An 8804-nucleotide genomic window follows, 5' to 3' on the forward strand; every position below is an offset into this window, starting at 1 on the left:
GCACATCTCCCCTGACTTTATGTTCTCTTTCTCATCTCTCTCTTCCAGTGAGTGCTGCCCTTCTGTGTATGTGTGGAAGGCCACCCACTGTGCTGTGGGCAGCCTACCAGGACTGTATCCCCAGACATCTGTCTCCCTCGCCTTGCAGTCTTGCACCTTTCAAACTACATTGTTACCCGGTGCTTCCTCTCATTATCAGTTCAGAACAGCAGTTTCCCCCTCTCTCTAGAACTTTTGGAGGGTATTTACTTTAAGTTGCATTACATTCTCCAAGACTTCTGCTCTCCTGCCATGTGCACCACCCTCAGATCAGTTCTTATCACTGCACACGTCTTCTCATCACTGTCCTGTGACTCAGTGCCCACAACTCTTCTTTATGTTTATTTCAATGTACATTTCATTTTAAATTCTATAAGTGACCCGTTCTGTTTGGTTGGTCCTGGGCATGATCACGTTTGATAACCCCCAAATCTCAGAAGGAATCTATGATCTTTGTCTTCAGGGCAATCTGACCTTTATATGTACTAAACAGTTTCCGCTCACCTTTGTCTTTTTAGCTGGTCCCAATCTCACTTTAGAACCTTATTTATTATGATTATTAAAGCATACCTCTGAACCCCTTCCCTATATAACCCTCTGGTGGACAGTGGCAAAAGCTGCTATTCTTTAGCAGCCCCAAATCAAGTTTTGAGTCTCTTTTCCTGGGGGGGTTCTCAAATGCCACTTTATCAGTGTCCCCAGTCTCTTGAGAAAGGGAAATCCACGGTACAGGATGGCCAGCAGTGTCTCCTGTGCTCTGCATCTGCATGGGGCAGATGTTCTCATTTATTTCATTCAGTTCTGCATTGTCTCCAGGGAGGAATTCAACCCAGGAAAGTGAAGTTGTTTGGGCAGCTAACTGAAACCCATGCACATAGGTACACCTCATCCCCTGTGGTTCATCTTTCAAAAAGAGTTCAAATCTCATGTCCTATTGTACCAAAGCACAATGCATCTGGTGGCAAAGACACCCTAACCTAATTAGGTTTATGAAGAGACTGAAGACCAAAAAGATGAAATCATTTGATGAAGGTCTTACAGAGAATCTGAGATAGCGCTTTTAACAGAACATTAATCCATATACAGAATTGTCCTTAAAACGGGATCTTAAAATAGGATCATTTGCATTTCATTTTGTCATTCTGGTACATGCTCATTTAAATTAAAGATATCTTATGTTTTTGTTACTCTGAAGCCTTTTTTCTGAGGACATTTTTTTTTTTTTTTTCTGTAGAATTTCATGATGGCTCAGCTCCTATGGGGAGGAAAAAAATGGACCTTTCATCTATGATGCAGAAGTGTGAAGTTTGGATCAACTTCATGCTTCTCAAAACATTTCTGGATGGTACCGGTTTCACTAAAAAGTGCCCCATTTGTCCATGTTTCCATGCATCTGAACTCCCTGTGGGGCTGTAAGCCATCAGCAAGAAGTAGGCTTCCTGAATAATCAGGTTTCCAGTGGGGAGCAGATGGCTCCTGTTCACACTATCAGAGGCCAATCCCTGACAGCTGTTGAGTATGTTGAAATAACTGCAGACGCCATTTGGGATATCTTAGAGTTGTGTGGTAAATAGGAAGTCCGATGTTCAGAAACAACTGTTGTCTCATCTTTGTATCTGCAGTTAGCATGTTTTGGTGGAAATATTCCAAACAGAGGTAGCAACACTGACCATGAGAGGATCATCACTTTTCTTTCAAATATTTCTTTGCCAGACTCTCTCTGTCTCTGTCTCTGTCTTTCTCTCTCTTGCTGTGTCTGTGTATGTATTTGTGTCAGTCTGTCTGTTCAGTTTGTCACAGATACAGAGTAGAAAGGTATAAACAGACTCCAGCACTTTGCAAACTTATAGCTCATAATTTTGAAAAACACAGTAATACAATCTCCTTCGAATTTAAGTGTGACATCTTTGTAATAATCTAAATAGAATATAGTTTCTGCTAAAGTCTGAATAAGTGGGCTACCATCCCAGTTCATAAGGTCCTTACTCCTGAAGTGACAGTTTCACATGGAAGGACCTCTGGGAGCTGATTGAATCAGGAAAATAGAATCCTCATAGAGGGGTTAGTGCTTGAACTGCTCAGCTTCATTGTTAACTTGACACAACCTAGAGTCACCTGGGAAGAGTCTCAATGAGGGATTGTCTAAATTGGGTTGGGCTCTGGGCTTGTCTGTTATGGGTAGTCTTAGTTTAATTGATGTGGAAAGACCCTGTTTATGGTAGCCTGAACTATTCCCTAGGCAGAAGACCCTGAACAGTATAAGAGCTGCAGGCCAGGAAGGGAACATGCATGCCTTTATTTCCCTTTCCCCTGGACTGTGAATGTAATAGACTCACTGAAGTTCCTGTCTAGATGCTGCTACAACAACAGACTATGTCATAGGATTTTAAGTGACAAGCACCCTTTATTCAATACATTATTTTTTGGTCAAGGTGTGTTTTATCAAAGCAACATGAAAGAAACTAGAAGAGTGTCCTTATAAAAGAGATCCCAGAGAGGGCAGGAGAGATAGCACTATAGCTGAGAGGCTTTGCTGCACTTACAAAGGATGAGAATTTGGTTCCTAGGCCCCAAGTCAGGAACCTTACAAACCCCGGGTTTCTCTAGATTCAGAGGATCCAACACCCGTGGATTCACAGACACCTAAACAGATGTGTAATTCTACACACACACACACACACACACACACACACACACACACACACACACACTTAAATAATAATAAATACACCTTTAAAAAAGAGTACTAGAGATCTGTCTTGCCTTTGCTATCATATGAGGAAGAAATTAGGTCTTTTCATGAGAAGTAAGGGTTCCCAAGACCTTGAATCTTGAATAAATCAAATCTTGGGCTACCTGTGGTTCAAAACTATAAAAAAATAAAATTGCTTGTAAATTACTCAATACCGTAAACAGAACTTCTCAATATATGTGGTACTGTATAAGTGACATTCATTGATATTACAAATGCATGCATTTGTTTGTATGAAAACATCTGTATGTGGCTACATACAATCATATTCAATATTCATTCCCCACAAATATTAACTTAAAAAACAATATGGTTATATATACATGTTAGGGTTTGCATATGAGCTCAAGTGACTCTGGAGTCCATAATGCAGCTTCGGACCACCTGGAGCCAAGTTACAGATGATGACCCATTTAACATGGGAGCTAGGAACCGATCTCAGGTCCTCTACAAGAACAGTAGTAGTACAATCCTAACTTCTATCCCATAGCTCTATCCCGAAGATAATTAGCCTTTATCCAGGGCCCAAATGCACTTTTAGAGGTGGCTCTCCCTAAGAAAGTGGCTGTTTACATTGTAGTAACAGACAACTTTAATGGTACTTGAAGCACAATGACTTTTGTTGCTATTTGTTTAATGAGGACTGCCTGAGTTCTCTGGTCTGAACAGTGGCAGAATTCCTCAAGCTGTATGCAGTGACTTGCTTGTTGAAAGCTCTCAGCATGAGAGCTGGAGTTTTGTCAATCAGGGTAGCACCACATGAACATGTCTGGATTTCACCCGGCAGGCCGAACAGCATTTTAGGAAGGACACTTAAAGGACCATGAATTCTCCCTCCAGTCAGAAAATATTTGTTTTAGTCACCATTGTACACAGAAAATGCTTTCTATACAACACAATGGGTACTATCCTCTCCCGGAGGTATTAGGCAGAACAGCAAGTTCCACGTTGACGTTCTGGGAGTGAGGACTGGAGTCCTTATCTGGTCGGAAGGCTTCTCTCTTTGTTCAGGAGAACACTGAATTAAAAGGATCAGTTATCTTCCCTGTCACAGACTCAGTATTTGTTGAAAGAATGGGGAAGGACAATAGCTACAAACATTCCCATTAAGAACAGGAGAAAGAAGAGCAGTACCTAGTTTATAACGAACTCATAAAGTACACAGTACAGACAGTGGGAAAATTCTGCACCCACACACACACACACACAAAATGGCTGCATAGTTTGTAGGATCCAGTGGGAAATAAAAATGCAAGGCGTCATGTTAAAACGCATTAAAGCAATTATGAGATTTTTCTGATACTGGGGACTCAGCAGTGTCATAGGCGACAAGCCCATGAAGCTGCTGCTGACCCTGGGTTACAGAGAATGATACCCACTGGTGAGGCTCACAGTCCTCTTCTGGTTATGGCTGTCGGCAACGTTGCTTTCAACAACCTCTGGTTTTTGTGTCTGAAGAGTTCCTCCCTTCCAAAATTCAGGATCTGGCTTCATTTAAAGAGGCTTTGTGATAGATGACAGGAGCTGCATATGTGGATCAGTTGAAATAGTTAGTGGTCTGCAGAAAGCTCTGGATTAAATTCTTAGCACTGCATAAATCAGGCCTTATAGCACAGGCATGTGGTCCCAGAACCTGGGTGGTAGAATCAGGAGAGTCCGATGTTCAAGGTCATCCTCCACACATGGGCAAGTTGAAGCCAGCCTGGCCTGCACAGTGATAGAAAGCAATTAGATGGGAATGTGGGGATCTACTCCTTACTCCTGTTACAGGTGGTGGGGTAGTGGAGGATCCAGTCTTTTATTCCCAGCAAGTAAGAAGTCATACTTGGCCACACAGGGGTTGAAGATCAGCCTAGGTTCTGTGACATCTGTTAAAAAAATTAATTCAAAATAGATCTTGGAAATAAAGACAAGAACACAAGCCTAAAATTCTTAGAACATGTAAATAATCTATTCTTGAAGGCTAGTGATGTAGAATGGGGGGGTAGAGCACCTGTCTAACATGCAGAAGACCTTGGATTTGATCTTCAGTACAACATTAACTGGTGGCGTGGTGGCACACACCTGAATTCCCAGCATCCAGGATATAGATGGAAGGGGATTAAAAGTTCAAGGTCATCAGCAGCTGCATAAAATGTTGAAGATTTCCTAGGTAAGAGTGAGATACATGGCGGCACCCTATTAACAACAGGAAAAGCAAACCCTCATGACTGAGCTTTTAAGCACAATAGTTACAATTATAGTCAGTTGAACTTTGTCAAAATGGTTTAAGAGTTTATGATTCAAAGGACATCAGCATAAAAGTGGCAGATAACCTATGCAAGAGAGAAAGTGTTTGCAAGCTTTGTATCTGGCAAGGATATTGGACATATAAAGGGCTGCTTGAATTAACAAACGGACCCAGTTAAAATGGGGCAAAGGATTCAGTTAGATGCATCCTGCAAAAGACAATATGCAAGTGGGTAATAAACCCAAGCCTGCTGAAAGACATCACCACTATTGTTATTTAGAGAAATGCTGATCAAAACCACAATGAGACACTATATCATTGGGGAGGCAAGAATAAAAGCATGCACGATTACAAACATCGGAAAAGATATGGAGATTGGAAAGCTCATTCATCAGTTCATTCAACTGCTGTAGCCACTTTGGGAAACAGCTTAGCAGTTCTTCAAAAAGAGAACAGAGCCGGAGAGATCGCTCAGACAAAGGAAGTGCTCAGCCTGCAAACTTGATCCCAGTCCAGCGCTCCAAACTCCTGTAAAAAGCCCATTGTGAGATGATGAAGGCACACACCTACATTCCTAGCACACCTCCAGCAAGAAGTGGGTGGAGACAGGAGCGTCACATGAAAGCTTTCAGGCCAAAGAGCCTTGGAGTACACAGCTCAGAAGACATAGCCAAAGAGACTCTGATAGCAAGGTGTGGTGTCGAGGCTCGTGCCTTTCCTCCCAGCACTCCGGAGGCAGAGGCAGAGGCAGAGGAGGCAGAGGCAGAGGAGGCAGAGGCAGAGGAGGCAGAGGCAGAGGAGGCAGAGGCAGAGGCAGAGGCATCTTTGAGTCTGAGGCCAGCCTTGTCTACAATGAGACTTCCAGGACATCCAGGGCTGTTACACAGATAATCCCTGTCTCAAAAGAACAACAACAAACAAACAAAAAATAACAGAAAGAGTGGCCATACAGAAGAGGGATAGAAGAGAGGACAGAGACTTTGCCTCAGAAAGCAAGGGGCAACTCCAATGGAATGGAAGACAGCTGAAAGGGTTTTTATGAGTGTTATGGCACACACAGACACACACACACACACACACATACACACACACCACCACCACCACCACCACCACCACCACCACCACCACTACCACTAACAACAACAACAACAACAACAAAATAAACAAAACAACACAAAAATTACATATACTGTGTTCATGGCATTATTATGTATAAACAAAAAGTATAAAATCCCAACTCATATCATCTAATCAATGAAGATACAAAACAGGATGTTTCTATTCTTAGTCTATTTATTCTTTCAAATCCTTCTTGTGTACACTGCTGCATTGAAGGACAGGGATTTCAACACATGAGCCTTTGGGGAAATGGTCCCAGATCAGGCTGTAAAATAGAAAGCAGGTTCCCTGTTGCTGAAGTCTGAGGCTCATGGATCATGAATCGTGAGCACAGGGTTCCCTTGGGAGCAAAGAAACTGGGCTAAAACTGGATAATGTTACTGAAGATAAGATTTGCTGAAAGCCACCCAAGTAGGTACTTTTGAAAGGTATGTTTGATGTTTTGAGAATTATCCATCAATGAGCCAAACATTTAAAAGATGTTACATGACCAGGAAGATAGCTCAGCTGGTGAAGGAAGGCATCTGTTTCCAGACCTGGAAATCTGAGTTCAATCCCCAGTGCCTACATGGTAGAAGAAAAGAAAAACTCCCACAAGTTGTCCTTTGACCTTAACAAAGATGTCATGACACATGCACAGTGACTAAAACACACCACACCATACACACACACACACACACACACACACACACACACACACACACATACACATAAATACATACACACAAACACACAGAGAGATACAAAATACGTGTACTACTATTTAAAAAATAGATGCTATAACATCTTTTTAAAAACAATGTCTTTGTGTGTGTCCACATGCTTACATCTGTGTGTGTGTGTGTGTATCCATGTGCCTGTGTATATATATTTATATGTGGGCATTGTGTATGATTGTGTGTATGTATGCATATGAGAGTATATGTACATATGTGTATATACGTGTATGTGTTGTGTGTGTGCCTGTGTGTGACTGTGTGTCTCAGTGTCAGTGTGTATGTGCAGGTGGTCTACACATGCTGTGGTGCATGTTTGGAGGTCAGAGGACAACTTTTAGGAATCAGTTTTCTCCTTCCACTATGTAGGTCTCTGAGATCAAACTTCCCTCGCATGGCTTGAGAGCATGTGCCATTATTCTCTGAGCCACTTTGCTGGTCCCATTTGGGAGCAGTTTTAGCAGTCATCCCAAGCCATAATAACAAGGTACTAAGCAGATCTCAACAGCACATGACAGCAGTGAGCACAGACTTCTGCTCTGTGCTGACCACCCATCATCTGATTCTTTCTACTATGATACTAGATACACTATATATTGTACTAGACACATATACATTGTACTATAACACACACTTGTCAGACCACAAAGCAAAACTTTATGTGTAAAGAAAACCAGTGATACAGACTGAATGTTCATCTCTCTCACACACAGCTTTTCTCTGCCCTTTGACTCCTATTGACTCAGTCTTAAAGACATGATTGGGTATGTATGTTAATTTCAAGTTCACAGTCTGAGAGGGGCAAGTTCACAGTCTGAGAGGGGCAAGTTCACAGTCTGAGAGGGGCAAGTTCACAGTCTGAGAGGGGCAAGTTCACAGTCTGAGAGGGGCAAGTTCACAGTCTGAGAGGGGCAAGTTCACAGTCTGAGAGGGGCAAGTTCACAGGCTGAGAGGGACAAGTTTACAGTCTGAGAGGGGCAAGTTTACAGTCTGAGAGGGGCAAGTTCACAGTCTGAGAGGGACAAGTTTACAGTCTGAGAGGGGCAAGTTTGCAGTCTGAGAGGGGCAAGTTTGCAGTCTGAGAGGGGCAAGTTCACAGTCTGAGAGGGGCAAGTTCACAGTCTGAGAGGGGCAAGTTCACAGTCTGAGAGGGGCAAGTTCATAGTCTGAGAGGGGCAAGTTTACAGTCTGAGAGGGGCAAGTTCACAGTCTGAGAGGGACAAGTTTACAGTCTGAGAGGGGCAAGTTTGCAGTCTGAGAGGGGCAAGTTTGCAGTCTGAGAGGGGCAAGTTTACAGTCTGAAAGGGGCAAGTTCACAGTCTGAGAGGGGCAAGTTCACAGTCTGAGAGGGGCAAGTTTACAGTCTGAGAGGGGCAAGTTTACAGTCTGAGAGAGGTAAGGTAACAAATACCCTGCTCTGACTCTTGTTGTAAGTCAGTATTGTTTTTTTCCAGAAAAGCAGTCAAACATAATTTCTTACATAAAAATTTATTTTTGGTCAACATTTCTCTACTGTCTTTGATAAGAGAAATAAAACTTGAAAGCTTAAGATGCTTTTCTTAATACAAGAAAATGGGTACAGAAGGTGGTTGCTCTGTATTTAGGGTCCTCTTTCAGAGGGGACAAAAGTAGGGGTAGAGAGCTGCTTTATAAAGGCCAAAGGTGAGCAAGGTGATTGGGTCACATCTGAGACAGGTACAAAGCAGAATTTATCCTTCGGGCATCATTTGATTAAAAACAAAGTCTGTGCCTGTCATGAAGCTGAAAATCAATTTTGACATTTTCAATAATAACTTTTATAGAACAGAAGGTTGGTTTTTTTTTTAAAAATTCCAGCTACTATGTAGAATTTTAATTTCCACCTGAATTCAAGTCCGAAGCCAATTTTAATATGTGTGATGCAGCGTGTTAGTGTATGCACATGTCTACACAAGTGTTCTATTGTTGG

This window comes from Micromys minutus (genome assembly GCF_963924665.1).
Source record: "Micromys minutus genome assembly, chromosome: 18".
Classification (NCBI taxonomy): domain Eukaryota; kingdom Metazoa; phylum Chordata; class Mammalia; order Rodentia; family Muridae; genus Micromys; species Micromys minutus.